This window comes from Opisthocomus hoazin, chromosome 8, assembly GCF_030867145.1.
Source record: "Opisthocomus hoazin isolate bOpiHoa1 chromosome 8, bOpiHoa1.hap1, whole genome shotgun sequence".
NCBI classification, from domain to species: Eukaryota; Metazoa; Chordata; class Aves; order Opisthocomiformes; family Opisthocomidae; genus Opisthocomus; species Opisthocomus hoazin.
Window position 1 is genome coordinate 24,693,216 of NC_134421.1, and position 27,040 is coordinate 24,720,255.

Sequence of the window (27,040 nt, forward strand, 5' to 3'; positions counted from 1 at the left end):
TGGTCATGCTGGTCGTGTCCCAGCCCAGAGCCAGGATGCAGTCGGGGCGTATGCCGGGGGCCGGGGCCGCAGAACATCCTGCCCAATGTACCTACCCGCTGGCGCAGACGCAGCCAGGGAGATTAGTCATCCCAAAATCACACGCAGGCATAAGTACTTTGCTGACTCAATAGGAAGTCGCTGGCTGGAATCAGTGGGACTTCTCACATGATTGAAGTTACATGCTGAAAATGTCTTAATCTTGTGCACTATATTCACATAACTTGGGGGGGGCCAAAGAAATTAAATGAAAATAGCAGCTGATCACTGCTTTCTTTCAAAGGTACATGGAAAACAAATATAGCCATTGTGACTTGAGCTTCTGGTTGGTTTAAATGGGTACTTTGATATTTATTTCACAGCTTTCTGAATTAGAGCCTCCCACTTCTGGCTCTGGAGCTCAGGTAAATGAAGAGTATGCAGGACTAAGTCCTCAGTTTGTATGCAGACCTTATCCTGTGGCCTTTTGGGTACTCCTTTGGAAGAGATGCAAGAATGAGAGAGGTTTCCAGTAGTCATTCAAAACCGTGAAAGAGGAAATATCCCTCGTTTTGCCTTTTTTTCTTTTAAAAGAAAAATGCTTTCAGCTATTCCAAGTTATGTATGTGTTTTCCACATTTCTCTCTTTGCTCTAAATGATCAAGCTAGTAATTTCAAAGTGAATGAGTTATGCCCTCATTACATCATATGAGTATTGGGAGGGAATTATCAGTATTTTTATGTGTCATGCATTTGGGAAGAACAGGGAGGAATACAAAAATACTTTTCAAATATTAATTTGAAAAATGCTATTCAGAGTGAAAAAATGATGGATACAATAAAATCACTCTATCCTCACCCAGCATTTCACCATTACTTTTACATTTGTGTATGTTGTAGGGTAGCAAAGCTGAGCCTTCAGCGTTCATTGTGAAAACAAAACTACATTGAAAACCCCGAGGTCTCATTTTTAATATTTGCCCATGTAAGGAGACACTTATGAAACTATATATAATGTAGCCCATTAATGTTAGTTATGACACACCCAGTTTCTTTCTTCTTTTTTTTTTTTTTATTTAAGGAATGATTATGCCATAAGACACACTGTCTGGGAGGTTTCCAACAGCACAGGTTTTTGTCAGAGATTGCCGATTTGTCGTAAGCAAAATGTTTCACCGAAGCGTCTCTGTTTGGATGAACTTCCGATGACACACAGGCAGGTTTCCATCACAAGCCCGCCTGATTTCCTGCCAGCTCTTCTGGCAGCTCTCCAGGCTCCACGGCTGTGCGACAGCTCTGGACTGAACCTGTGATTCTTCCTGGCTTCTTTTCTTGATTTCTTTTTTTTTTTTTAATTAGAGGGAAAAGGCCTTGGGAGAAATACACATTGGCTCTGCCTGGCTTAGACTTCTGGTTGTTCAGAATCAGGCATCGCACTGCCCAGTCTCTTGGTTTGTTACATGGGAGACCCAGAGCAGCTTTCCTCCCTTCCAGAGAAGCTGCTCAAGTTAAACTGCCCTGGAAGTGAAAGATTTTTCATACCACATCGAGTTTCACTTCTGAGCATTTTCAGGAGACCTCCTGGTGACAATATTGTCTTTTTCTCTCTATTTTCTAAAATGCCTAATTGCATTGCGGTTTCTCTGAAGTAGCAGTGCCCTCCAGCGCTGTCTCCTTCACTCGATTCTCCCAGACCAGTTTCTGGTACAGAGGCTGCATTAACTTCTCTAGTGTCTTCTGGGCACTCGTAGCTGCTGGAATTGTGGACGTGAGGTGATTTCTTGGGAGGTTAAGCACAGAGATGTGCTCTAGAAAGCCACCTGCTTTGGCTGCTGCTCCCTGGTTTATCTGCTCCACCTTCATTTGGAGACAGGGATCTTTCTCTGCGCTTCAGTCTGAATCACCTGGGGGGTGCCAGTTGTTTCATTTCTTCTCTTTATTGTGGGGTTATCTGAGGGCAGGACCTTTCGCAGGCACATGCTTAGCATCCTGGGGCTCAACAGGTGAAGTAAGCTGGGGAAGGCAGATAACTTCTTTTTCACTTCAGGGCTCACACTGTAGGCAGTCAACTTCATCTGCCTTTGTACTCTGGACTCTCATCTTCTATCAATGTCTTGTATGTTTTTTTCCTTCAGACCATGAGTTTCATCAGAATGTTAACTGTATCTGTGTACTTGGGTTAACTTGACCTTGAAAAGCATCTGACTGAGAAGAAGCATTCAGCCATCATTGAGAAGACCTGGTGATTCAAAGTTGAGTTAATTTGGTCTTGGTGTTACCAAACAGCAGGATCCAGCTGGATATGGATGGAAATGATCCATCATTTTCATATTCTCTTCAAGTATTAGAGAATCTTTCTCCATTTTTTTCAGACCTCTCAGTTTTAATAATATTTTCTCAATCAGGAAACCCATTACATCTGAAAGTGGGTTGTCCAAGAGGCTAGTGCAGCCAACGGCATCAGACTATATTGCTGTCACAGCACTGCCAGGGGCTATAGAAAGAACAGGGAAAGAAAGGGATGCGCCCCGGTGTAATTTTCCAGGTGGTGCGGTAAGCCCCGCCAGACACTGAAACCTCCAAGGAGAAGAGGCTTTAAGTTTTAGGAGTGTGAGTGGAAGAGGCAACACCAGCAGAAGCGGAATGCAAGCAGAGAGAAAGATAGGGAGAGGACAAACGTGCACCTCATCCTGCTTAAGTATAGCCTCTGCTAATTGGGTTGAACGGTCTTCCCAAATGTAACCACAATCTCTGCCTTCTTCTTCATTAATACTTTTTCCTGCCTATATTGTCTGTCCTACTGTAGCCCATCAGTTTTTTGCTTATCTCTTCCTCTCTGTGTTACCACCCTCTCTTCTCTCCTATCCTTTTCCTCTGAAATAATATTTTGCAGCCTACTGTTAGAGCACTTGGCTGAAGTCTTGTTGGGCATATCAGGAAGTTTTCTGGATCACTCACGGGTGGAGTTTCCCAAAAGCATCAGTTCGATATTAAGTGTTGTATAAACAATGGGTCTGCCAAGCCCTGAATAGTGCAAGGCAACCTCAAAATGTTGTGCCTCCTTGCAGATTTCTCTTGTGGGTTACCTCACACGACAGAGGCACCGTGATCTCCCCAGTCCCACAGCAAAAAATGACCACAGGCATAACCTCAGTGTACGCCAGGAGGAATCTCCTTTGTGCTGTTCACTTGTTTCTTCCGATGGGCCTGAAGCATTGGTACTAGTATTGTTTGGTAGCTGCCTGTCCAAGTGGGCCATTCAGAAGTCATGATGGGTAACACAGGTAGAAGGGCAGGTGTATTTTCAAAGTTATGTGTGAATTACCAAGCTCATTTCTGCCAGCTGTCGTGGGATAACGAGCTGTATAATAATGACATTGTTTGCAGCAGCCATGGGATCAAGTTTGAATCAGTACATTGTCTGCGAGAGTATTTTAAGTAAATACTACACTTCATACAGCACCACTATGGCTTGACATACAGAATCACTTAGCTCATATGGGAGCCCTGGCTAGGAAAGCAGTGTGCAAATAGCCCTCATTTCCTATGTTTCTTTTCGTAAGAGGCCATTCCCACAAATTTCCCAACATGTGAATGAAATTTTGCATGCTAAGTATCCTTTTCAGGATGAAATTTTCTAGAAATTTCCAGGTTTTTCAAATAACGAGGTATGTCACACACACACACACCCCCTCCACCTTTGGACCTTTTCTGGAGACCCTCTGACATCAGAAAGTGTATGGACAGCTGATAGGAGTGAACTGGTGTAGGAGACATTTCTTCCGAGGACACAGGCAGGCAGTTCACTGAAAGCCATCGGAAAGAATGACCCAGGCCAGATAAATAGTAGATACATTAGGATGGACACTAGCTCAGTTCAGGCTAGTTTCACCTGCTTAAGAGGCAATGGTCGATGTGGTGAACACAAAAACAAAAAGAAAATACATGCAGAAAAAACTACCTGGAACTGTGTGTTAAAATCATTTTAATAAGGCAGCTCTTGAGAATTGAATTTTATCTCCGCATCTGTATCATCAACCTGGCAGCTGTACTCTCTGTAGGAAGCAGTGGGATGGAGATGTGGAAAGGCTGGCAAGGAGAGGGATGTAAAACCCAAAACCTGGAGACTGCAAAGTTAGAAGCAAGTGTTTTGAATTCTTGGTTGAGATCTGAGAGATGCTGCAAGGGAGAAAGTAACAGAGTTTGAAGCAAGAGGCAAATAGTGAAAAGCAATGCTGTGGTTATAGGTCCAGTTAATTGCTTTGTGTCAATAGGAAGACGAAGAGGAGAGGCAAAGGCCTTAAGAGAGAAATAATTAGTTCTGCATTAGAACTGTGAAAAGTATAAATGTGAAAAGCTGCAGATGAGGTTGCCTGCTATCCTGCCTGAGAAAAGGGTTCTGCTATCTATCTAACCATGGTTTTATGAACTGTGGACCATGTTTATTTGTTGCTCTTCCTATTCGATTTTATAATGGTGAGTGCATCCTTTTGCATTTTTTAAAATAATTTTGCTGCTTGCAGATTGATTTGCCACACTAACATCCTCTCCCTCTCTCGATTCGTTCAGCCTCTAATGAAGAGTCTGTGCTGCCTTCCTCTCATGGGTTCAAGAACTCACTGACTCCAAGTCATTTTCCAGCCTCCTAAGCACCCTGCGGCACTTTTCCCCTGCCCCCTTCTTGCTGGTGGCACTGAGTATGTATCTCCTTGGCTGCTGTGCCTCTTTGCTCGATGCCTCTTGAAGCCAGGAGGTCCCGCTCACCTGCTAGATGCTTCTCCGTGTGTTTCCCTTGAGCAAGGGAAGCTCCATGCCTGGGAAAGGCGGCGAAATAAGCACAGCATCAACAGGGAACCTAAAAGGTTTGATTTCCTACAAAACCCAGCACTGCCACTGAGAAGGCTTTACCTCAAGATGTGTATGCTGCTTCCCAGTTTCCTTTTTGCTGGAGTCCCCAGCACAGTGCGCAACGCCTGGCTGTACAGTGAGGGGAGAGGGGATTGCATTGGAGTGTACGGCGAGGGTTTGGAGCAGCAGCATCAGGTAGATGCAGGGGCAAATAGAAAGGAAACCTGCTCAGTGAACTAGAAATTCCCACACTCTGTTGTCAAACATGCTTGTTCACTGGTGTGGAAAAGGGAAGCCGAAGAGAAGAGAAATGAATTTGAATGCATTTTAATTGGGATTATGGGCATATGGTGTGGTGCCATTTGTTTTCCTCTTCCTGCTCTGCAGTCAGGCTCTAATACCTTCACACATTTGCCTTTCTTTGTCATGTCACAAGGGGAGACAGCAAGCAGCTTTTTTCTCCCCCCACCTCTTTGGGCCACGCTAACAGCTCTCACTTCGCCCTGAACTTTGCCAAAGGAACAATCATGATTTTCAGAAAAAGTGCAGCCAGATTGCAAAAGCAGATTAAGCAGCTCCGACTTACTTGATTAAACTTTTCAGCTGCTCCTGGGAGGACCTTTGCTATTTTCCAGCAGCAGAAAGGGATGGATTCAGGGGGAGAGAGGGGACGTGATGTCCACAGTACCACATGCACATAATTCACTGGCAGCTGGATAGTTAGGTTTTATTGTTATGATAGTATATTTAGCGTTTTGTAAAAAGCTACTTAGGGAGCTGTTTCCCCTGTTGTACAGCAGTTTGTTAGCTGTAAGATTCAGACATAAGCCTTTAATTATGCCTAGCATCTCTGCAAAAGCAATTTCAGCTCTCTCCCCTGCCTCACGCAGCATCTTGGGATGCTCTGCATTTGAATGTGAACAAGCTATTGTTTAACATGGCTTTAAATCATTACAGAAATGTTCTTTAGCATCCACTGGGAAAGCCTGCTCCCATCTGCCCTGTTCGTTTCTCACAGTCGCTTTGGGAACCAGGGCCAGTAATCACAGGAATTTTGTCTAAAGGTTAAACGCAGAGTAGTGTTATCTTCATACACTGTGCAAGCTAATAATAACAGGTGAAGGCGTGGCTCAGAAACCTTTAAAGAGGAATGTAAAGCTTAAGATTAAGCATCTTTCCCAGCCTTCACATAAGCGTCTTTCCATTCATTTTTCAAAACTTTATCTGACAGAGTATAGGACTCGCAGGGGATTTAGAAGCTAATGCCCACTTAAAATAAAATGTCTCTAGCAGAGTTGAAACCAATCTGAATCTCCTTCTGCCTCCCCTGACAAAAACCCTCTGCGGTAGACTTTGGTCAGCTCAGTGCTGTAGCATCCCAGCCTGACCCTAACTCTGAGTCTGTAGCTCCTGAATGAAAAGTGAGAGTTTTATTTTTCTTCTGAGAAATATGCATTTTTTATTATGGCTTAGACTTGCAGAAAAAAGTATAAAACATTGCCTAATGATATTCAGTATATCCTGTATTTGATGCTCTTTTTGTCCCAGAGTTTCTGTTTCAAATAAGGATGAAAAAAGTTGTATTAAAATTACATCAAAGGAAAGTTACGGAAGCAGAAACATGAATAACAAACATATGCATAATGTGATTCTGAACAAAGAAACCTGTGCTGTCAGTGCAGGGGTAGGCCGTGTGGGAACACATGTATGTCATTGTAGCATATTGCTAGCACATGTAGGGGTCATCCAGATACGTTCAGGGGCAGCTGAGATCCCCTTTTGAAGGTAAATTTTATAGAATTTGTTTTTAGGTACTGTGGCAATGACTGCACTTTACGTCTTTATAGAGTGGTTGCCACAATCATTTATGTGTTGTCCCGTACAGGTTTCCACGTACAAGGTGTGCCAAAGTGAGAAAGTAGAGAATATGTAACTATTCAGTGTAAAAATTCACTGAAAAAAAAAAATTACAGATGATAATAACATTCTGAAAGTAGTTCATACACATCTTTAAAATGACTGAAATAAAAATTCATTAAATTGCAGTGAATTTCTCTCACTCAGATGTCAGAGCTCCAAAGCAGTCCAGCATTTTTTCTTCTTCAGCAGCTTGCAGTGTTACCAGCTCTTCCAGTGAAACATGGAGCATGGCCAAGGGGCCACGGCTCTGCATGGAAGTGAGGATGCATTTGCTCAGAGCAACTGGAAGGCTCTGGATTCAGGCTCTTAGTTCAGAGCTCTTCTGCAGGAGCTGAGGACATCCTAGTCTTTTGGAAAGGTAATTCAGACCGTTTGTTCTGCAAGTGAATTAGCGTTTTATCCTTGTTACGCGGAAACAGGTATGCTCGACATTTGTTAGTAATCCTCCTGTTTTGGTTTGGATTTGCCAGGTATTTGTAATCTTGAACCAGCACTGTCTAAACGCATTTCTGCTTTCTTTTACTACCAACTCTGGCCCCTGTTCTGCTGTCCTTCATGTCAGCCTTGAACTGAGACAGCACTCCACTGACGGGCTGGTCTTTATCACCAGATTTTCCCAATGTTCAGTACCCATAACACTGCAGCAGATTTTCAGAAGTGGGCAGCCATCAGCTGTGGTAATTACAATTACGACCAAATTCTCAAAAGAACTTGGCATACTGCCCCGAATCTGGTCCCAGTTGTGAATATGTAGTGCTTTCCTGCAGGAATCACCGCTCTGATTTTGGGAGTCACCTAATTCTGTGCCCCACAGAGGAGTGCCGGCTGGGAGGTGTGCGGTCAGGATGAAGGTGGCAGGTAAGTGCCTGTCACAAGTGGTGATGCTGCTTTGTGATGCTTGCAGCGCCAGCAAAGGACAGAAAAAACGAGATTCCAGCTATTACAAGATGATAGTTATGAATAGGAGGAATCCATAAATACAATACATATTTTATGTTAATAAAATCAGGTAGCTGGCCCACTGTGTGCAGGGATTGATGTGAAAATAGCCACTTGCATTTTGGCACATTATAGCTAAACATACTAGAGCAGGCCTTTAAACCTTGGGCCCCTAAATTACTTTTAATGGCTCTCCAAAAGGTACCTAAGGAAACCAAGATTTACATCATTATGCAAGGATCTTAAATTTCTATATATATTATCACTGAAAGATGCTTAGAGCTGCATAAATTCCAAACAGTTGAAAAAAATCACTGGAACAGCATTATAATCAACCTTAAAATAGTAGTTTTCAAGACAGTAACCACTGAAGTCAGTTGTAGAAGTAGGTTTCTAGAACTTCTGCCTCACCAAAGGCAGAGCCAAGGGTAAAATAAGCTGGATGAAATAAGTGAATGTATGATTAGGGTTATCCAGGGGCCTGTTGGCCCTTCTAATTAACCCTCAAAAACTATCCTACCTATTTTGGGAGCAGAGTAAATGAAGGCAGTTCACCAATTTTTAGACTATTCCAAACAAATGGTAAAAGGACAAAAAAAAGGAAGCAAATAAACCAAAAAGAGTCCTCAAGCCAAAACCAAACAAGCAGCCAAAGACCCCTGCCAGTCCCTCGAGGCAGGCAAGACCACTGCCTGGGAATGCTCTCATGGCTCGCAGGCAGACAAAGCTCCTCCAGCTTGGACGTGACGCAGAAAGACATGACAACATGGCAACGTACCACTGCTGGGGTGGGGGGCTTGGCTTGAGGACGAGCCTTCACTCCTCAGATGTATTTCAGTGCAGTGCTAGGGCGGCTCAGGCTGCCATCCCCCAGCCCTGTAGTGAGCCAATGCTCTCACAGTGCGTCTGGATGCTTGCACAATGTCCCACCACACACAAACACAGTTGCGAAAGCCCTGCCCTGCCAAGGTCAGTGGGAATTTTTGTCGTTGACTTTGGTGCAGGCAGGATTTCCCCCCATGGACACACACACCTCCTCCCGGATGCGTGTGCATGTGAGTGTTTGTGTATGTACATACGCTTTACAGTACAAAGTACTTACAGGAAGGCATCTTCTCTCTTTGAACATTTTTCTTCAACTTCATATCGTGTGAAGTCAGACCCTCACTGTCACAGCCACGGTTTCTCACAGCTTAATGGTGTTAAAGAGCCCTCCTTTCTCCCGACCGCTGCAATAACAATCAGGCTGGGAGGAAGGGGAAATGAGCAGTGCAGCACACGCTGTACCTTCCAGCCACCAGCTATTGTTAGGAGCACGTTGCTCTAGACAGAGTGGCAGCAAGGCACAGGGTGGGAAGCAGGTGTAACCTGCCAGGAACACCAGTCTAGCAAAAGTCAACTTTCAGTTCAGACAAGTACCCTTCCTCCTCAGCTGCCTCTTGCCACCAGACTGAAAGAGGTTTTACATTCCTGTTGCTCAGTGCTCGAAAGCTTAACAAACACAGTTTTGGCAAACCGAGAGCTCGTTTTGTCGTGTTGGCACTTTGGTCATTCATCTGCAAAGTCAATGATCTTTTTTTTCTTCAGCTCCCTATCATTTCATAGCATTTACATGTACAACAGTTTGACACTCTCTCAGGAAGCACATTTTCAGGCGCTTTACTATAATTTGGATACTTTACAGAGAAGTCTGAAATGTCTCCTCCTTTCTTGCCCTGCTGGTCCAGCTCATTTTAATTCTACTTTCTTAAAAGAATGAAAGTCCCGCCAGCAAAGTCTGCCCAGGCTGTGATAGCCGCAATGGAGTACTTTGCTCAAGTTAGGTCTACAGAGGTGTTTAGACCAGTACAACTGGCCAGGTTCAGATGGCTGCTGGATGGCCCAAGGCCAGTTCAGTTACCTCACACGCCAAATTCAGCTGCAGTGTGTTGTTGGAGAACTAGTCTGCCCTTGCTGAGCCCCTGTGCTATTCCCAGACACCCTCTAGGATGGTTTATAAACATCGGTGTGGTGGTACTTGCCGGGGTGCATGAAGCCAGCAGCCCACATGTTCAAACCCCTTCTTTGCTTTAGTGTGGGAGCTACTGCCCTGCAGTGCAACATTAAAGGTTTAGTTCACTGTGCTCTTGATCTGCAGCCTTTATTAATACCTTGTTTTCAGAGACCTGCCTCTGTCTGCTGAACACTCACACACCGTGCAGTGCAATATAAATGAGCGTGTTCAGCCCAGCTGCCACACCATAAACAAGCATGATGAAAGAACATCACATCTATGCCTGCTACTACCCATCAGGGTGTTAACCTCTGCTCCCTTTCCTCCACCGAGGCCTGGAGATGAAGTACTGTCTCGTATACACACCACACATGAACTGCCTTCCCTGGCTGGCTGTTCCCTGCCCAGGATTATCCGTCAGCTGCAGGACATAGCTGCTTGGCAAGGGACTCAGTGGACCATGAGCAGGCCTGGCATTTTCTATCACTTACTAAGCATTTTCTCCTCTCGTCCCTTATATTTCTTTTCTCCTTATAGGTCATCTTTTACCACAGGATCATTTTCAGGAAAGAGAATCCACTCCTGTCGCCCATGCAGCTGCTCGTGACTCCAACTGGAGTCTGCTTGTTTTTCTTCAGGAGTTAACACCCTGCCGAAGCCCCAGGTATCTACCCCAGCAACTCATCGCTGACAGTCTTCCTCCCCTTCCCCAGCTGCTCTTGTGTCACTCACAGGTGATACTGCCTTGTTCCCGGTAGCTTGGATTATTTGGCTGGGCTGGAATGATGCTGAACAACAATGGAAAAAATCCGTCCAAAATGGTGTTTCCCTCAAGGAAAATTCTCCACTTTACATAGTCCCTTTGCATTTGAGAGGAAAAATACAATTTTTATCTCATTAACGTATGATTCCCCAGTCATCTGCACTTCTGAGCTCTGTAGCTATTCTATGTTCGTTCCTAATATGTATGATTTAACCTGGACCTATGATGTATAAATTCAGACCATGGGAAAAAGACTGGATACTCTGTATTAGTAATCGGTTTGGCTTGATTTCACTCAGTGGTGACACTGGACAATAACAATTTACAAGCAATTTTGTGCTGAAGAAGATACGTCTGCCCCTGTGCTGCAGTGGAGACGCATCTCTCTGAGCTGTTGTTGTCTCCTCATCTATCACTTCACACCTGTGGCATCACTTCGTCTAGTCAGCAGTAACTTCCCGTCTGCACTGCCAAGAAACTCTGAAAATGTTCTGAATTTCATACCAGCGAAGGCCAGAAGGTGCACTTTGTATGTCAAATGCCTCAGAAACTGTTTCTGTGCTACTGCAAACGCTTATCCAAAATACGTGTGGATACAGTTTGAGGTTGGTTGTTGTTTTTCTTTTTGCTACGTTGTTTTTGAGCACTGGTATAATGTACCCTAATAAATCATTTTACATTTTGCTTTGCACCTTTCAGCATTGCATTGTGTATGTCTGATTAAGAAATGAAGATGGGAAGAGGTGAGAAGGCATCCCCAGGTGGGACTGGGCTGGCACAGTCCAGGTCACAGCATGTAAACTCTGACGCAAAGTCCAATCTCCCCATATTGTAAGGGCCCTTGGAAGAGTAACAAACTTCTCTAATTCTTGCAGCAGTATAATGATGCCAGCTGGTCTCCCCGAGTATGTTTTTATCCCACTGTCTGGGCTGCTGAGCTGTCTGGGGGACAAACAGTGCCATTGGGACGATGGCTCAAATCAGCCAGGATTCCTGGCTCGGGGGAAGCACCACATAGACATGGCTGTCCTGCTTCCAGAGCCAGATGAGGCAAAAAATAAGATGGCTGCGTCCCCACGGGGCTAAGCCCAAACCCATCAGCTCTACGCAGAGCTGGTGGAAAAGTGGCTGGGACGTGGGGCAGAGAGACCCAGGCTGTCTCCAGCATGGCTCTGTCGGAGCATGAACGCTGCACTGGGTCCGGCTCTTCTTCAGGCCCCTGAAGTGCCAGTGCACCACACTCTGTGCTACCAGCCCAGCTCCCAGGGGATTTATTAGCTGGAGCGGAGAACCTGACTGGGGAGCGCTGGCTTGCTGCCACCACAGCCAGCACGTCTCTTCAGAAACCAGAGTGCCAGAAAGGTAATCTAAACCCTCCGTGAGAATTAGGAGCAGTTGTAACTGTGTTGTCTGCATTATTTCCATCACTGGGAGTAGCCAAGCTCCTTTAAAGGAAATCCATATGTCGTTTTATAATGTCAGGAAATCAGACACTTACCATAGTAACCCTTGCACTGGCTGCTCCATCATCATGCCTCACAACTCAGGTATAACTGGTCATGGATGACACGTATCACTGCCAAGATGCTTACCCACGGCTCCCATCTTCACAGTACTTCTTTTTTAACTCTTTGTGCTAAATAGCATGTTTCAACATTGAGCTTGCTGAAAGCACTCATGTTTTTGACATGCCCTGTTCCCAGAAATCAATGAGGACTTCAGAGGAAGCAGCAATGCCAATGTCCTTCTTCACGGAATATTTTGAGTATCTAGATGGCCAGAAAAATCAAATATGACATTTAAAAATCAAATTATATAAAATAATAAAAGGAAGTTATCAACAAACATCTTGCTTTGAAACACTGTTTATAAAGTTTAATAAAACATTTACATATTTTACAAATCCATTTGTGATGGGATTTCTAATTTGTAAGAAAAATTGACACTACTGTAGCTTGTCTAGACTGAAAAGAAAATGAACTTCAACATGCCAAAAATCCCCCCAAAGTGGAAATTCCCAGTTCTAATCTACTCTGAAGATCACACAAACAACATTTCATGTTTTTATGGCAACAGATCTGAACAGCATCATTCCTTTCTTCCATATGGCAAGGATAATGCAAAATAATATCTGGAGTGAGAAGAAAAAATAATCTGTGACTAGTTGGAATACAAAGAAAAAGAGCTTCATTCAAATGATCTTGTCAGAGCATCATCCCTCATAGCTCAGAACCTCTTAGCATGAGTTCGGGATAAGCTGTGCTATGCCAAACTTCTGACTTTAAGGTTTCAAACTTCAGGCTTGCTTCTGCACCACTGACAGCTAGAGGTGCAGAACCTGGCCCTGGGCAACCTGCTCTGGCTGACCCTGCTCTGAGCAGTGCGCTTGGGCTGGATGGTCTCCAGAGGTCCCCACCAGCCTTGGCCTGTTGCTGAAGTAGCCCCTTTTCCCCAAACCTTGATCACAGCCTGCCTCCCCTTTGCTCTCTTCCCCTCTGTCTTCCCTCCAGGATCCATCTCCCTGCAGCCAGCTCAGGGGGTGGCGGTGGCCACGACTGTCCCATGCTGGGGACGCCAGCATTGGGCTGCACCACCCCGTGCCCAGCACAGTCTTCGTGCTGCCTGGTCAGCCCTTGCAAATAGCAGCATCGCCCTGGAGAGAGGGCAGTGTTGTGAAGAGGCTGTGTTTTCACTGCCCAAAACAGTGAGCTTTTTGCAGCAAAATGGCTGGTTAAATCGCCTTTTTGGCCAGTGAAGAAGGTCTGTGCTTCTGGGCGCTGGCGGGACACAGGCATGGCAGCCACTGAGGGAGCAACACTGGGCCAAGCTGAGACCCCACTGGGCAGCAGCAAAATAGCCAATTACTTCATATCCCATTACAGAGTGAATGGCCTAAAAGTTATCCTGCTCTAACAGCATTAGTCCTCCACGACTCCCTTCCAAGAAGCTGAGGTGAACATTTCATTTGCAAGAGTTAAACTGTCTCCAGATGCAAATGCAAATGCAAAAAAAAGGCTCATAATATCCACCATTCAAATACAAAGCAACAAAAAGAAGCCACTACCTCTTACTCAAGACAGAGCTATGGAAAAAATAAAATATTTGGAGAAATCTAAGTAACTGCCCTGAACTCAGCATTTTTAACATAAATGAAATTATTTTTGCCTTGCTACATCTGCAGTGATGCTGCTTCTGCTGAGCTCCTTTGACAGCTGGTGTATTTGGGACTTGGGACATCTCACCTGATTTGTACTCATTTTAAGGCACAGTTTAAAGCATCTTTTCCTTATGGAGAAGGAATTTCCCCCCCCCCAAATGATGTATTTAAGTATCTTGCACACTTATTTTACAATCTTTTTTAAATCAAGCTGTCACCGCTTTGACATGTCTACTTAAATTAATTTTTCTTGGACCATTGTAAATTATATCATGTCTTTGCTTGTCCGAGGAGGACAAGAGCATCTTGTAAGAATAAAAATCTCAAGAGCCTTTCACAGACCCTGCAAGTAGGTCTTGTGTTCTGTGTTCATAGTGAGTTTGGAAGTTATAGAGGCAAACCAAAATGTGCTGCTATAGCCATTTATGTCCTGGTGAAGATGAGTGTGAGGATCAGAGAATTAGGTAACTGGTGGACTAAGCAGCTGGTATTTCTATCTTGATGAGATAAAAATTAATTCAGTTTTAATTCATATCTCAGAAATTGGAAATTTCTCTGATCATAGTGTCTACTATATAATCTTAATCTTGAATAGTGCAGTGCTGAAGGACGCTGCAGGCCATGAAGAAGTATTTGATCCATAGGCAGTCACATACGTTAATAGTGGCAAATCACCTGTCATTTAGACTAAAGCAAAGAAAAAAACAAATGTGTCTGTTATGCAGTAAAAAAGTGAATTAATAAAAAGCCGTGCCCAAGGGACTGGGCTACCTGAGAAAAGGCGTGCAAAACTGAAAGGTGCAGGTGAACTGATCCTAAATTGAAGACAAACGGCTCCTCAGCAGGAAGCAATTTGCTTCAGGTGCAGGGGCCAAAAAGCTGTGCAGGGGTAGCTGTGTCTGAGATGCCCGGCGTCAGAGCAGCCCTGCGCCCACAGTGCCCGTCCTCCTCCTGGCTGAGAAGAAGTTATTCTTTGTCAGCCTTAAAGCAATACCCAGAATAGGGTGGAGACTAATGTCTTTTCCATTATCTGAAGAGCTCACAAACAAGTGTGAGCTCACTCCACCTCAAGTACTGTGTTCACTTTTGGGAACCTCAGCACAAGAAAGACATTGAGGTGCTGGAGCATGTCCAAAGGAGAGCAACGAAGCTGGTGAAGGGTCTAGAGAACAAGTCCTGTGAAGAATGGTTGAGGGAACTGGGGTTGTTCAGGCCAGAGACAAGGAGGCTGTGGGGAGACCTTATTGCTCTCTACAACTACTTGAAAGGCAGTTGTAGTGAGGTGGGTAGCAGTCTCTTCTCCCAAGTAACAAGTGACAGGACAAGAAGAAACAGCACCAAGTTGCACCAGGGGCGGTTTAGATTGGATATTAGGAAAAATTACTTCACCAAAAGGGTTGTCAAGCATTGGAACAGGCTGCCCAGGGGAGCGGTTGAGGCACCTGGAGGTATTTAAAAGACGTGTGGTCATGGCACTTAGGGACATGGTTTAGTGGTGGACTTGGCAGTGTTATGTTTGTGGTTGGACTTGATGATCTCAAAGGTCTTTTCCAACGTAAATGATTCTGTGATTCCAAGTCTGCTCCCCTGCTCTCCCCATCCAAAAAGGCTCAAGCCTCTGAAGGGCAGCCTGGTATGGAGGGACAGAGAGGCACTCCCAGGCCGCAGCTTGGAAACACCCGCAGTGAGCTGGAGGAGCACTGGGGCACTGGGCGTGCGTCACTGGGGATTTAGGGCTGCATCCAGGGCAGGCGATCCAAAAGCCTCTTTGTAACTCCCATTAGTGCCTGTAAGGCCACAGATGTTTGCCTGAACTACAGCGTTGTTTGCAGGACCCACCAAAACAGAAAAGCCGTGCTCTTTCAGCAAGTACAGGAGCATGGCCACCATGGCAAGCTGACTGCACAGAAGCTGTCTGGCGCCCAGGGAAGAGCAACCTCCTGTTGAAAGCCCCAGCACGAAGCCAAACCACTGAAACCAACCCAAGCCACTCGCCTGCCTTTGGAGAGGATGAATCTTTCACTGTCAGTGGATTTTACAACCAGCTGAATCCATTTCTGGCCACATACAAACACAAGCTGCAATAAATTGTTATTTCAGTTCTGAGCAAGTGTTTGACTTTGGAGCAGCATCACGGAGCAACCTGCTGTAAAGGAGTTTGCGGTCCATGGGCCTGATGCTGCATACGTACCCCATCACATTTATCGCTGCAGGTGTCTCACTGACTGCACACAGGTTGCAGTGAAAACCTGCTTAGCAGCTGAAGCTGTCAATGTGACCAAGCCTTAATATCAATATCCTAATTCCTCAAAATAGTATTTGATTTTAAAAGTCACCATCAGAAAACATCAATAATAGGGTTTTTGTTTTATGCGTTATGGTAAGCTGCCTTCATGATTTCAAGATTTTCTTTGTTAGTCATGAAGGTTAGAAAGACTTGTTTCAGATGAGCTAGGGCTTAGCAGAAAACACAACATATGTCACGAGATTCACACCAAAACTGGGAGAGTGAGCCGTGCTGCAGTGTAACTGCAGCACAGGTGTGCGGAACTGCAGTAACTTTATCATGAGGAAATACAGTTACGCAGTAGAAACATCTCTTAAGCCTATATTTCATGCAAATCTGAAACGACACTACAGCCACCGAAGCCAGCCAACAAAACCCACGGAGCCCCTGCTACTCTCCCAGAGCCTCCATACTACTGGTACAAAAGCACACGGGAACTAGTAGGCAACTGCCGCTCAAAGCTGCACGGAGGCTGTCTTTTCACAGGGGGCTTGTCCCGGGGAATATGAAGAAATCTTTCCCTTCAGTTTCCATATCAGGTTTTCAGATCAGCGTTCTTCCCAGCCTCTCCTCCTCCAGGCTGCTCACAGTGTGGAGTGCTCTTTTCCTGTTTACCCTTACATCCCTTTTTATTACCAGGCAGTATTTTTTTTTTTAAGCACACTCAGGCGCCTGCTTGTTTTTTTCTAATGCTCTACAGGGATTTGTTGGCGTCTTTTGCAGCAGGTCATCCTGTTTTCAGACAAAGTTCCTGTCTTGTTAAAAACAATCATTTCTGGATGTCTCTGTATGGCTCCTGCTTTTAATCATCCTGAGTCCTTGAGCCATGCAATCCGCACTCCAAATATTTAAGCTTTGCTTGTTTGTTTGCAGAAAACAAAAAAAAAAAAGAAAAGGAAAAGCCCATGGAACATTTTCAAACTGCCGCCCTTCTGCAGGACAGGAGACCTCTGCACACTGCAGTACCAGAGGCCGGCTGTGCACAGGCAGTGGCACGCTCCGGACAAGGACCATGACGAGCAGACAAAAGGGCGGCAGCAGCGACAAGCCCCTTTAGCACCACTCAAAAAGCCCTCGCTCCTCTGGGTAGAGGCAAGCTGGCTGCAGACACCCGAGTCTTGGGTAAGTGCTGGCCAGCACAGCTCCCCACAGCCATGCTCAGCCCCAGGGACAGACCCACAGGGCACATCTACAGAGATGGGATGGGCCAAACGAGGGCTGGCCCACCTTTTGGGCATAGCCTGCACTCTCAGCACCTAACCAAAAAAAAGAAAGAGAAACACTGTCTGGTACAATGACAATAATTTTCAGAGAAGATCAAAGGTCTGCATGGCTTTCAAACCTATGGATGGACAGTAATAGGGCCAGTATAATGCTATATAACTTGGGTTTTAATTTTATGTTGAGAGAAAAACTCAGACAATCATCTGTCATATTTCATCTGTTTTAATTTTGTACATGACCCCTGCTACTACAGGAAGGGCAACTAACAAATGCTGACAACACCTCCTGTGATGAGGGCACCCAATATCATTTTAATTCCACTGAGGGTGGGGCAGATATTTTACACAGGACATTGCTCTCCATGGCTCCCTTTTTAGCCAGTAGTAGAAGGTATTCTCTGTTGGGGGGAAGCTAATGCCCCTAAATTAGAATTCCCTGCTGAGCTCTGCTCAGTGGAGTCTCTCCTCATCACCCTACTGAAGGAGGCCAGAGTCCTACCTTTTAAAAGTTAGAGGAGGTGAAAAAACCCTCAATAATCGCTGATGTAAGATGCCAAAGTGTTTAACAGGCATATTGAGTACCCTTCACACGTAAGTAGATGGGGGAAGTCGGTTCACAGAAGGTGGTATGACTTTCCATAAGCTGGGACAAGAAGTCAAGTGTCTTATCTAGCCTCGGAGGAAGGTCTTGCTCTATCTGCCAGTCTGTGCTGTTGCCTGCAATGCTGCAAGGAGGACTCACTGAAGAAGAGGACCGAATCTCTGAGCTCCTGAGCTAGCACTTTCTATCCTCTTACATATTGGGAAATGCTGTTATTACAATGGCAAAAGAGAAAGAAAGAAAAAAAAAAGACAAATAGCTTATTTTCCTTACTGGGTCCCAATTTGCACTACAGCAAGCTCCATCTTAAAGGGTCCTGGGTCACCTCCTTGGAGCCTGGGGAAAGCTCACTTTCAAGTGTACCTCCAGGGTTTTATGTACTGTTATGTTCCAGGAGGTGGTGAAACGTGTTTCAAAATATGTGTGTTTAAAGGTGCCACAGCCTGCAGCTCCAGTAAGAGAAAAGGTCTGTTGTGTGTTTCCTGATGCTGAACACTCATGCAAAATGACCATCAATCAAAGTTTCAGGCTTTGGTAAATTTACCCCTGACAGTTCTTATAGGAAGACGTTACACAATCCCTAACCCGAATGCTTTGATCTCCTAAGTCAAAGTCAATATGTCCAGCTGGATAAATAGCATTAAGCCCAGCAGTGCTTCCTGTGTAAGTGATAAAAAATTGATAAAATCCTGACTTTCAGAAGCACAGGTGCTTTAAATCAATGGATTACAGTTCACCAAAGCTATTAATACCATCTCTGGAAGTCCTGACTGGAAACAAAAAGCTTTGAAATTTTCATGCTCCTTAGGTCAGAAACAGAGTTTAAATTAGGTCATTTTTAGATGGCCATGAACGCTGAGCCATACTCTGGGCCAGTATCAATCAGAAATGTGCCATTTGCTTAACTGGACCCGAGTCCCAGAGCTGACACTCAGCCTCCTCCACTGCCAGCCTCCCTGCAGCACAATGGGATTAGCTTTCTAGGATGTGCTTGTAGAAACAGATTTAAAACCTTGTCCCTCATCCCTGTCCTAACCAATCCTCTCTTCACACACTTTAGATGTGTTGTTGTCATCCCCTCTTTCAGGGTCCTACTATTTTTCAAACCACACTTAGCACCCTTGGACTCCTAACTGACCATGATGAGAATGCTTCCTCCTCCTTGTATTATCACGGGCCCACAGCCCCCCTTCTGGGGCAATAGCAGGGCTGGTGGGGTTCAGTCAGGTTTCCTTCCCTCCGGCTTACACACTTCCCAGCATCAATAACCTGTTACAGATCCTGTCTTACTGCCCGTTCCCCTCCTCCCTCAATAATAGCGACGTTCTTGAAAGCTTGAGATAAATATCCTGTTACAAAACAGATGATCAGGATGAATATTACTTTCATCCTCTAAGTCACTACTTGTGGGAGAGTGGAGATAGTCTGTTTAGCCATATGGATGGTTTTCCATCATTCACAAATGTCACTGACAGCGGGGAAAAAAAAAAATTCTGACTTGAACTTTGGGTTGCTTCAGCTCAAGTTGATTCTTGGAATGTAAAATTCACCCTGATCCGAGGGCCACTCCATAGCAAATATAGCCCACATGTTCTTATGAAAGCCATGAAAACATATGGGTAATTTCAGATGAACATGGACCCTGTGCTAAGAAAACCGTTGGAGGGAATCTTTGATATAAGATTTGGGGAATTCATTTTGATTCCTCTGAAATTATAAACCCATCTTTTCTCTTCCAGGTATGTACTGACTGTAGGTTCCTAGAAGTGCTATGTCTTTTAAAATAATAAATGAAATTTCTTCCTAGAAACCCTTCTTTGGACCTGAGGGAAGGAAAGGAGTCAGAGGAAAAAAGCCCTCCCTACTACTGCTCAAGAAGCATTTTATACTTCCTCCAAAAGTGAACTAAACCATGCCAAAGGAGAAGTGTGAGGTCCCTCTCACCCAGGAGCAGAAACAAAAATGGACACCTTGAGTTTCAACAAATGCGCCTGCTGTTCAGATTATGAAGAGCTAAAGAAAACAGTCTTTTTTTAAGAATATGTTGGCAAAGGCGTTTTCTCCTCATGCTGGTAAGAAGAGCTCAGGCAGAGATCAGACTAGGTGGGCAGCCTGTTCTCAGATAGAGAGACCGTGTTTCATGGAGGGCTGTTACCTCAGGTTCAGTGGCCCCATTTTGTCTTGCTCCTTCCTCCCTGACCTCAGGTTCATAACCCCACCCCAAGTGAGAAAAAAGTCTCCTCGCTGCTCCCAAACAGGCTCTTGCTCTAAGGCGTGGCCTTAGGCAAAAACAACCTCAGCAGATGCTCAGTTCCGTCCTCACTGGCCCGCATGACCCTTTCATCAGTGTGCCTCACGACAGTGCATGTAGGACACAAGTCAGATGCCCAAGAATTGCTCGCAGGCAAACTCTTCAACCCATAGTGAATGGAGGCAGTTCACATGTTTTTGGAGGCCTGAGTATGAAGGTCAGATGGGAATTTGGGAGGAAAGGAGACAAGGGGCACAGTGCAGGAGCTGCACAGATCCACAGGGCAGCTGTTGGCACAGGGGAGGTTTTGGGGTCACCTTCACCTTACTTGTAACCCCTGCGTGGAGCTTGCCTTGCCACTGCTGGATCTGATCCCTCTGGCATGATTTTCCCATCTCGTCTCGACTGTCTCTATGGTCAGAAGTTCATTTTCGCCTTCTTTCTAAAGGCAATGTGCTGAATTCAGCTTAATGGAAGATCAGAGCAATTGATCAATTCCAAGCCCTAAGAATAAAAAGCCCTTGGTTAATTTCTCTGGAAGTTTGGCCTCATCTGCCCTCTAAAGTACTATGCAATATATATTTGCAGGGAATCAGTTGCAAAATCAATGTGAGCTATGCTTATGAGAGCAAAAAGACAAGCAACATCGTGGGTCCTATTCCAGGCACTGCTTTTGCCTTACTGTGTCAGCTAACCTAGCTTGAAAAACTGCTCTAACCCCACTCACAAGGAGGTGAGGCACTACACCTAAAATGGTTTTCACAGCACAGACTGCCGTTATTCTAATGGCTATGGATTTTCCTGTTGTTTCTTGCTACTATTTTAATGTTACAGTCTCTATTTGTTGTGGAACATATTGATGAAGAGAACTGGGTCAATTTACCTACAGTTGCCTCACCACTAAAACCAGAATACCTACTGCTCTACTTGTTTCCAGTCCAGTCTCTAGCTCGACAATACTGACAATCTTACTCAGACGAGATAAATAGCATCAAAGTGATTGAATCAAGCAATCAACAAAGTCAGACAAGTGTGCATCTGACAACTAGCAGACTGTAATCAGTGTTCTCCCACAGCAATATATCTCCTAGCTTTACCAATTCATAATGCAGCATTTATACATTTACTTTTGTAGGTTTTCAGAAAAAAAAAAAAAAAGTCCAGTTTTAACAAAAGCCTTCAAAGGAAATATCCTGTGGTAGGTTTCTGAGTTGCCCTGAAGCTGAAGGATGCAGGTAGGTGACCTTTCCCTACCTGTAACAGTACTTGCCCACCTCACATAGCAGAGGCATCACGTGTGTTGTTAATGAGTCTCAAAGGAGTGGGAGCAATTGTTTTTAAATAATTAGTCTGTGTCTGAATCAAAGAGAGATTAATTTTATCAGTGAACATAGAGAGCTCTTGATACGCAAGAACTCATGCTTATTTACCTCCAGTTTTCTCTGAGTAACTACATGAATCCACACGGGTGGCAGTTGAAAGCACTGGGCCGGAGTGAAGAGTGCTCTCATCCCAGGCACTCAGTGCAGAAGACTTGGTTCCTTTATTTGCCTTGCATAAATCCTGGGGAGGAAATATGAGGCACTGAGAGTCCCTTTGTTTTTGCTCACTGGATTTAAGCAATTCCTCCTGCAAACATCAGAACAATGAATCCCTTCAGTCCACTAGGCTGTGAGTGATGTAAGGCCACGGATTCACACTGCAGATCTCCAGAATTTTCTAAGTTTTGAAGAAGCAGTTGGATGATTGCAGTGACTTCAGATTCAAACTTGGAGTCTGCTATTTTCAGAGACAAGTGATAAAATGTACCCCCTTATGCTAAAAGTCTGAGCTGGCATAATGTACATATCATTAAGCCAGAACATCCAGGCTGAAGTTGTCCTCGCTAATTAGGAAAAATCCTGGCCAAAAAATGTATTGGTTGGAGCCCAAAGAACACAGGTTATCCCAGTGATTCCTCACCACATACTGTCACTGGTAGAGTCCTCATCTTACATACTTCCAGTCGCGGTAAGGACTTGCTAACACAGACGACGTGCTGTGTGTGGAGAAGCACCCACACAGCTGGCAGGTTCAGTTCTTCCTCTGAATCTACAGAGCACATAAAAGAGCCCTTCTCCCTATCTGACTTCAGAAAATATACTTTTTTAGGTGAAAAATATCCTACAGCCATTTGTTGAATCTCCGAGACCCATGGACAAATGTTATTTTGCTAGATGATCATGCAAGCACATCAGCTAGATGCCCAGCACCATTCTGAGTTGTGACCTGGTTGATTAATTGCACCATGTAGAAGAAGAGACAGTATATCAAGGTCATGATCATTTGAAAGGCTTCGTATTTATCCAGACAAAAAAAAAAATCCATTGACTACTTTGACTGGAGGATTTTGGTACCAAAGGCACAACTTGGATCAAATAAGAAAGAAAAAAGCTATGAGTTTTTGCTTCTTTTGTATTTAATCTTTAGAAAGAAATCTTCTCTGAAAATGCCATTTGGACACTGGCCTAGTCTGACCAATTTTGGTATCTCGCTCTTGGGAAACAAGTTCTCCTTCTTTGCCGGTGTAATACATGTAGAAAAGCAGTTGCCTTGTAATTTAATCCACCATACTTCAGTGGGGTACCAAACCTGCTCACCTTGAATATAGGCCACAAAGCATTTCAAGGGTTAGTTTGGAGGTTACATTATCATTCTTTAGACCAAAAACTAGCAAACTGAAACTCAAAAAAAAAAAGAAAAGATGTTGAGGGTGGGTGTGGTGATGAAAATGCTGACGGGGCCTTGCATTCAGTGGCAGTAATTAGCTTTACCATAGTAAATTCCAGGCATATGGCACAGCAACTTTCACACCCTCTTGTATGATTTAAAATGGTTCTCACAAATGTTCGTCTCACTGTAACTGTGAAAAATCTCCTGCTTTCTCAAGAATAAAACCACTCCCATATTTTCCCCTGACAACTGATGCTTAAAAAAATGCCCCCCAAATCCAGTTAAGGCAATGATGTGTGTTTAATGCAAGAGAACAACAATTAGTATATTTTTGACTGAAAAGAACTCAATTAAGCTGCCAGAAATGTCAAAAGTTCCTCGCTACCCTGACACTTACGTAATTGTTCTGCGAACACCCACACGCCAGAATAGACCTACTCCACCAAAAATTGCAGGGCTGACTCATGAGCTTTCCTCTACGTATCTGAAGACCTAACCATCTAGGATACATCATCTATAGTGTAATTCTAATGTGATTTCCCTGATTCAGTAAATTTACTCTTCACTCAGGGGAAAAAAAAAAAGAATAATCTACATCTTTGGGATCTTGCCCACCTATCACGGAGGAAGCAGCCCAGAATGGCAGCGCTGCAGAGGGTATCTGCTCTCCAAAAACCTTCCCGAGCCCCATATAAGGACAAGGCTGGGATTAGATGTGGCTGGCTGTGGTCTTGTGGATTCTCCTTGCTGAAACAAGATACGGAAGCAACTGTACCTACAACCTATTCAGTTTTGACCTCTGTGCTGTGTAATGTTTGCCATTCTGAACCCAGTTATTACAGCTGGCTGTGAACCTTCTTATCTGCAGGACAGCGCTCTCCTCTGTGCAGCTCATCCTAACCCCGTGCTGAGGTGCTGACCTGGTGCAAACTGGAAAGGGAGCAGGGCACTGCTGGGTCCTGGTCCTTGCGTCCTGCACACTTCTGTCTTATTCCCGTTCAAATTCCGATGTGATTCAGAAATGCTTAACTTCTCTGATCTGATGGGACTGCCACATGAAATGAAGAAGATTGGTGAAAAACGGGACTGGAAGCAAAAATAAAATAACAAACGAACATTTATAAGTTACTCGAGAAAACCTCTAAGAAAGAGCGGGGAGGCTCCAATGGATCACTGGAAGGCATACGGGTGTAGGCATCTCTACAACAGCCTCTTGGGAACACTTGAACAGAGATTTACATGCACAGTTTAGCCAGAATAGAAAACTTGGTGAAATGGTTTTATGCTTTACAGCTGTACTACAAAACTGCTCAGAGAAAATAATAATTTAATGTAATCAACCTTTGCAGCGTGCTGATGGCACCAATATACCGAATGAGTAACATAAACTGTGACCATGAATGGTACTGTAATCATCATGCCGATGTGCTCTGACATGCCAAGTGATGACCTGGAGTTTGGATGGGACAGTTCTACCATTAAGTCTTCATAAGTATCTAAGCATACTAAAGCCAGGATAAACTTAACAGCAGTAATTCTCTTGTCAACATTAGCAGACACTACACGTGTACACACCCAATCTTCAAGGTATATTGAGTACTGCAAAGCTCTTAAATGTTGAATTGAAGATGAAGAATAACTACCGTCACCATTTATGTCTATACCTTGAGACGTATGCCTTTCAAAAGGACTATACACCTTGAATATGTACATTCCTAGTAATGTGCACAACCCAGTACTTCCCCGGACGTTTTTAATACTGCTTCATGTTTAGGGCATTATCCTTTCCCCATTTACTCTATTTACACCAAATTCTTTCTACTAGTTTCTCTCTCCCATTGACCAACGTCCCTTGAGCTTCCAGATGAAAAGAAATTACTAGGTTGATCTGTGGGACTTTGGAGTTGTGGTGACAGACCCCTTTAAACCACTGTAGTTTGGCAGTTTTCTTTTTCTCTCCTGTTTATTTTTTTTTAGGGGGGGGAGGGGATGGGAAGTGGAGGTGAGGGGTGGTGCAAAATGTAGCAAACTAAACCACAAAGCTAGGCCCTCACTTGGCAGGGCATGAAGATGTACATCACATGCTGTCCACTGGAAGCCAGCAACGCCGCTGGTTCTTCAAATTCAGCATGTGATTTGAGCTCTGTTTTTTAACAGAGTGGGACATTTTAGCACCTAGATCGGGCCATCAGCTTGATGCTTCCCCCTCCACAAGCTTTTATCAAACTGTGTTTGGCAGCAGCAGGTCACCAGGAAAACCCCCAGCCCGAAAATAAGGAAACTCTTACCTCTGCCAATGAATTTACCCAACTCGGTGCAGGTCCTGCCTGGCCCAGGAGAGGTCCCCAAGCGGGTTCCATCTGTGAAAGGTAAAGCAGACGTGCTAAATGGGAGTTGCAGGTGCCAGGATATATATCTGTCCACGTCTCTCCCCCTGTGACATCCTGGAGCCAAACTGTGTGCTCGGCTCCATCGGGTCCCCAGGACACATTCCAATGGCCGTATAAAAAACAGACAGTGGAAATTGAATTGTTCGTGCCTGGGTTGGACTCCTAATTGCCTCTCTGGAACCAGAACATAAGATAGCTGTGCAGCATTTCTTTTCCTGAATATGCCTGTCCCGGGACGAAGATCTTTTTCTTACATAATTTGCTGTCCCTGCTCTGCTCTCTGCACAGTTGATTTACCCCGCACTGTGCAAACTCAGTCCTTGTTTACTCTTTTCACGGTCTTAGAACAAGCCTTCAGTCATCCCAGGGGCAGGCTTTATTCCCATGGTCAGAACAAGAGAGAGATTTGGGATCAGGGGACCTTGTAAACGCAGAGGAAAATATATCTCTAGCATTGGGAAGAGAGAGCTGCTTTCTACGCTTGCTTGGTGCTGTCAGGTTTGCTTCCTTCTAGGATGAGTGAATGGGATGAAAACGGGACAGTGCTATTGAAGGAACACACTTTAGTGATAGCACTAATGCCTCCCCTGGTTAAGCCCTTCCCAGCACATCAAAACAGGCAGCACTAAAGAGATTATAGCATTTTCTCAGCAGCCTCATCTGATGTGATGTGTGTGCCCGGTACAGTGTGACATAGGGTGTCCCTGAATAGCAGGCAACAGCAGAGAGAAATGCACCAGCACGCAAAAGATGAGAACATACTTTGGGCACTACTGAACCCTTCGGTATTGGCAAAGAAATAATATAAGCACATTGTTGTCCCTATACAAATAGCATGAGATTCCTGCATCATGGATCAGGACTTTTGAATAGGAGTTGCTATTTTCCTTAGCTAAGGTAACAGAATCCTGTGAATCTGGATTCCAACTAGTAAGCTAACTTACTAATTTAATAACTGCCAGCAAATTTAAGGATATATCAGTAATTTTATGCAATCATTGTCTCAGTACCACTTTAAAAATTTAGTCTGCTTCTCTTTGTTGCTTCTATTATACAGTCCATTTCTTATTTTAAACTTTCAAATTAACATGTAATTAATTATAAGAAAAATATGCGCGCACATAGCCTTCTGTTCTCTTCATGTTTATCATTTTTAAGACGGAGCTGCCCACCTGTGCTATGTTTCTATTGCCAGCAGAGCGTAAACCACTGTGAAGTGATACACAGGTCGATGTCACCAAAACAGCCACTACCAATGGCAGTACCTGGTGGGGGAAAAAAAAGAAGAAAAAAAGGATTAGAGTGCTGGCCTGTGTGCTTGGCCAATACTCTCTGAGCCTGGCTAAATGTGCGTCTCACACTGCCCTCCTGAAAGTTTAGTTTTATCCTCTAAGCAAGGGAGCACCCTACTGCCATTAGCCATCTGCTGTCAAGCAGAACTGCTCACCTTTGCACACCCTGAGGAACCATTTGGAGAATTCACCTATGAGCCACATTCAGAAGGGAACCGAGTTTATACTGCAAGAAGTCAAAAGAAAACAAAACCTCTTGAATAAATGCATGCCTGTAGTAGCTGTTAAGTATTTTAAAGCGTCGTTCCTAAGTAATTGCTAATTACATTATTTTATTACAAGGCACAATTAAATATGTGCTTGAGGTCATCCAGCTATTTGCTGTTTCAAGGAAAGCACTTGAGTCAAAAGGATTTCCTAAATGGAGTCATTCAGTGTTTTATTTCTCCAACTTCAGGAATTATTTTAGATGCAAATAATTGGACGTTGAATAATCAGTTACATGCCATTTCCATAAATTGTTTGTGCTTTACATAAAACAAGTAAAATGCTTTATAGGGCAGTTCTGTTCTCGCTTTGAGGCACCCCGCACTAACCAGTTCTGCACCAAAGGCACTGTACTTTATGGCCAGTTTGGTCTAGGATG

At 44.3% G+C, this 27,040-nt stretch overlaps 1 long non-coding RNA gene across 1 annotated transcript; it reads right to left on the reverse strand.

Annotated features, from left to right (window-relative positions):
- Nucleotides 1-1,160: 1,160 nt before the first annotated feature.
- On the reverse strand, nt 1,161-26,362 carry LOC142362221 (uncharacterized). Its single transcript, XR_012764833.1, has 4 exons — nt 26,275-26,362; nt 25,001-25,072; nt 23,633-23,760; nt 1,161-12,250 (listed from the first exon to the last, which is right to left on the reverse strand). It is a non-coding gene; the product is annotated as an uncharacterized LOC142362221 (long non-coding RNA).
- Nucleotides 26,363-27,040: the final 678 nt, after the last annotated feature.